The following is a 5,069-nucleotide window of genomic DNA, read 5'->3' as shown; positions in this document are numbered from 1 at the left end:
CCACAAAATTCCATTTTGGGCCCCCTATTGTTTTTACTCTACATACAGCACCTGGGAGGTGTAATCTGCAAACAATATTGTTTTTCATTTTTGTGTTGAGAATACACAGACACACTTTTCAGTTGAGTCAGGTTCAGCAGCATAAGTACTCAAAATTTACTGTCAAAAACTTGGTGTAATACTTGACTCTGGTTTATCATTTGATTCCTAAATAAACTACATTCCTAAAATTTCATTTGAAAAATGTAGCAAATGTAACACACATGCTAACCATGCGTGCTGCTGAGGGGCTTGTACGCGCTTTTATAATGTCTACATTGAATTACTGTCAGGTGTTGATAGCTAGCTGTACTCTAGTTTTATTCAACTCAAAAAAATGACTTTGATTGAAAGAATGATTCATTCAAAGTATATATTTAGGTTGAATAACACTATTTAATTTACTTGTTACCACATGAAGTAATTTTTTAAGTAGATCTGATGAGCCACTTTTACAGTGTATATTCCCACAATTCTGTCAAACCACTTTTTTTCTAGTTTTCAAAAGCCACTAATCCTTCAAAGCTTTAAATCTGCATGTATTTTAATTGCAATATATTGTGTTTTTTTGCTGTTGGGGCTCTATTATGCACAGAATAATTTTAATGTAAACAATGAAATGATTGCAAAGAAATTTAATGTAAGCTTCACATGGCAGGATCAAGGAGAAAGAAGGCAGTAGCAAAGATTTGCTACTAATTTCATAATCATTAATTCATTTGTTTGTTCATTTATTTGCATATTTATAAGATTAAGCTACACTGTAAAAAATGGCTCATCAGATCAACCTGAAAAATACTTAATGTGGTAACAAGCAATTGAACTAGTTTAATTCAACTCAAAAACCGTTTATTTCAAGTATTTATTTAGGTTGAATAAAACTAATTCATTTAGTTGGTCCCACAGGAAGTTATTATTTTAGGTTGAATTGACAAGCTGCACTGTGAAAAGTGGCTGGTCAGATCTACTTTAAAAACTTACTTCATTTGATAACTAGTAAATTAACAAGGTTTATTCAACCTAAATAAATATTTTGAATTAACAATTTTTTTAAATCAGTGTAGTTTTTTCAGGTTGAATTCAAATTTCAATTTCAGTTTGTTGTTAGCACATGAAGTATTTTTTTAAGTAGATCTGACCAGCCAGTGTGTGTTTTACAGTGTATGATGGAGGTTTTGAGTTTTAAGGATTAAAGTATTAACCAATGAATACTACAGTTACAAATATAAGCATGTACATGGGCCTATATCTTTGTTAAAAGCATATAATACCCCTTATGCAAAGTTGGTTGTATTGAAAAATATCTGTCAGCTGTCTACACAAAATTTGAAATGGAAATGTTGAGTTATGGTAAGGTAAACAACCAAGTAATTATTGATATTTACATATACATAGGCATACATCTTTTAAGACAATTTCCACTTTTTAATCTTAAGATTTCCAAACCATTTAATAAATTTATTATATATATATATATATATATATATATATATATATATATATATATATATATATATATATACACAAAACTAGTACATGTAGTATTTTTTTTTTATTTATTTATTTTTTTTATGTTGAACTGAACCATTTTTACAGTGGTAAGGGGGTGTTAGTGCCAGCGGTATGGGCAACTTGCATATCTGCATATTTTGTAGCAACAAATTCTGCCATCTAGAAGACGTCTAGGTCTGTCAGGGACATCCCTGCTTGTTTCAGCAAGACAATGCCAAGCCACATTCTGTACAAGTTACAAAAGCATGGCTTCAAAGAAAGAGACTGTAGGTTATAGCCTGGCCGGCCTGCCTATCTCTTATTGAAAACATGACACTTTATGAAGCATAATGACAACGACAACTAGACTGTTGAGCAGATTAAGTGTTATAGCAAGCAGGAATGGGAAAAATATGCTTTTAAACTACAAGTAACTGGTGTCTTTAATCTCCAAATGATGATTAAGTGTTTATAAATAGGAAAGGTGACATAACACAGTGGTAACACAGTGTTTTGTGCCATTTGTGTGAGAGTTTCAGGGAGCCTTGGAGGGAACTTTACCCATAAGGTGTTTTTTGGTGTTCTGCTCTGGCCTAAAAACAATTATAAAGCATTTGGGAGCAAAAATACAAAAAAACAAACTAAAGCTTGAGGCCAGAATAGCAAATATCTCTACAGCTACAGTGAACTTTCCAGGAGAGCTGACATAAGCTGGGATAAAGGTAACCCATACTGCACAGAATATGAGCATGCTGAATGTGATGAACTTGGCTTCATTAAAGTTATCAGGCAGCTTCCGTGCTAGAAAAGCCAAAATAAAACATACAAGTGCCAGAAATCCTATATAACCCAGCACAGCCCAGAAACCTATAGCTGAACCTAATCCACATTCCAGTATTATCCTTTCTTTGTAGTGCTTTAAATTTCTGAAGGGGAGAGGAGGAGATGTTGTCAACCAAATAACACAAATGAGGACCTGTATGAGAGTGAAGGTGAGAACACTGAGTCTCTGCTGTGGAGGCCCAAACCATTTCATGGCATTACTGCCTGGAAGTGTAGCTCTGAAGGCCATTAACACCACTATTGTTTTCCCCAGAACACAGGAGATGCAGAGGACGAAGGTGATCCCAAAGGCTATATGGCGCAGCATACAGGACCACTCAGAGGGCTGACCGATGAAAGTAAGTGAGCAGAGGAAACACAGAGTCAGTGAGAAGAGCAGCAGGAAGCTCAGCTCTGAGTTGTTTGCTCGAACAATTGGAGAAGCTCTGTGTTTGAAGAAGACAGCAGTCACACATACAGCTATGAAGGCCCCAGAGATGGAGAACACTGTCAGGATGATGCTCAGATTGTCGTCCCAGGACAGGAACTCCACAGGCTTGGGGAGGCAACTGTCTCGCTGGGTGTTGGGCCAGAACTCAGGAGGGCAGCGCACACAGTTCAGAGAGTCTAGGAGATTAAAAAAGCAAAGAAAGCTCTATTAGATGATGAGTGATATAAGTAGGCTTCTTACTAAAGAGGATTATAGTAGCACAAACTAAAGAACATGCTTCAGTGCTTCCAGCAAAACGAATGTCTTTGAATGTGTTCAAAAGTTTAAAACTGGTATCAAAATGTTTTTTTTTTTTCTTTTGATCTCCAGGATAAAATAATATTAGAAAAAAGTGATTTGAGAACGATAAAATCTTCTTTCCCCACTATGGATTGTGATACCCAACCTGTCTTGTTACTGATCTCTCCTTCTGCGCATGGTATACAGTCATAGCAGCAGACTGGCTTTCCTTTCTGCATAGCTTTCCTTGTCCCTGGAGGACAGCTCTCACTGCACACAGATCTTGGCACCTGAAAAACATTACAGAAATATTAAAAATCAAAAAAACGATGGCAATTGGCAATTCATCCACATGAACAGTATTACATTTTTAAAATGTTAAGATGTTTTGGTCGAAGAGTAGTTTCAATATCAACTTTTTTCTGCTTTAAATTTAAGAATACCTAAAAAAGTAAGCAAATGTACCCCAACTACCACCTATCCCTGCAGTGGAGCTCAGGTACAGGCCCAGATAGACCCCAGGGTGTCTTGAGCCTGCCATTGTTCAAGATCCATTTCAGAGAGATGAGACTCAGCCCTCCCATGGGAATAGAGCTTATGGGTCAGCTTGAGTTCTATGAGCTTCATCGTTCATTATTCTTGGACTCCCTCTTTTGGGCAGCACCATCTGCCTGTGAAAATTTCTCCTCAATAACCTGACACATATCACTAAAGCTGGAAATAAAATGCTGGTAATCTTTTTATGAATGTGTCACATTCCATGACATAGTTATTTGGAAAAGGAATCAGACAAAATGTCAGTAATAACCCTGCAAGGCAAAAAAGCCTGGCCCACTATCACAGGTCACCAGCAAAGTCATTATGTGTTTTGGTTGTTAGTATGTTGGTCAGCAGCAGTGGAAGTTATTATCCTTTTCACCATGCTGGAATGTTGATTATGACCAAGCACGATAAGCACAACCAAGCTGGGTGACCAGCTAAACCAGCACCAAACCAGCATAAACCAGCTGTGTGTGTGCGTGTTTTTCTTTTTCTTTTTTTTTTCTTTTTTTTTTTAGTAGTGAAGGGTAATAAATAAGTTGCTACATTAACATTTCGTTATTGTGAAAAACAGAGTTCTACAAGACCCTGTGGAGCTCTTGAATATTTAAAACTAAACATAATGCAGTGTATAAACGTGAGTTATGAGTTAATCCACAGTTTTACATGCTGGCATCTGGAGTTTAAATCCTGTCATTGTTATTGTTTTGGCTGACTTTGGAAAATTTAACAGTATGTAAAAGATCAGAGCTTTAGGGGTGTATAAGTATGTATAAGATCAGAGCTTTAGCTCACCCAGTGAGACCATGAGTGTGTGTGTGTGTGTGTGTGTGTGTGTGTGTGTGTGTGTGTGTGTGTGTGTGCCACTGCACAGCTTTGAGAAAGTGGATCGTAACATTTGCTTATGAGAGACAAAATTTCAGTAAAAAATGAAAAAAAAAAACGACTGTTTGAGTCCTTGAGCACCCATAAAAAGGGGTTTAATATGCCTGCAGTTTAGTTTATCTGAAATGATGATTGCATACTCATTTGATAAAAGTAGCTGCAATTCCATTGAGTTTCATTAATGTACATATTACCTGTGTATGTTGCAAAAAAACATAACTAGACTATTGCTATTTGTAACAGACACAGATGGTTATCTTATATAAAACCGTTATAGAGGCTCAAATAGGTGTGGCACCCCTACAGGACTGTACCGGATGTACTATACTGTACCTCAGTCTGTCTTTCCACCCAGCTGATGGCTCTGCTCATACTGAACTCCTGGCCTCTTGGTCTGGATGAGTCATAGCGGCCCACAGTCACAAAATCCAAACCACCATCTTTATTAACCTGCCAGTTTATGAGCTCGTAGACGGCCACGGGATCACCACTGGAATCAAACGAGACCTGATAGCCATTTTTTGTAGTGAAGTTCACTCTCTTGAGCTGGTCAAATATCTGC

General features: G+C 37.0%; 1 pseudogene; it reads right to left on the bottom strand.

The window, feature by feature from the left end:
• Positions 1-2,056: 2,056 nt before the first annotated feature.
• LOC118818236 overlaps positions 2,057-5,069 on the bottom strand; it is a 5,087-nt pseudogene continuing 2,074 nt past the window's right edge.

The sequence above is a fragment of the Colossoma macropomum genome, unplaced genomic scaffold (genome assembly GCF_904425465.1).
Source record: "Colossoma macropomum unplaced genomic scaffold, Colossoma_macropomum, whole genome shotgun sequence".
Lineage (NCBI taxonomy): Eukaryota > Metazoa > Chordata > Actinopteri > Characiformes > Serrasalmidae > Colossoma > Colossoma macropomum.
This window is presented reverse-complemented; position numbering and strand designations above follow the sequence as displayed.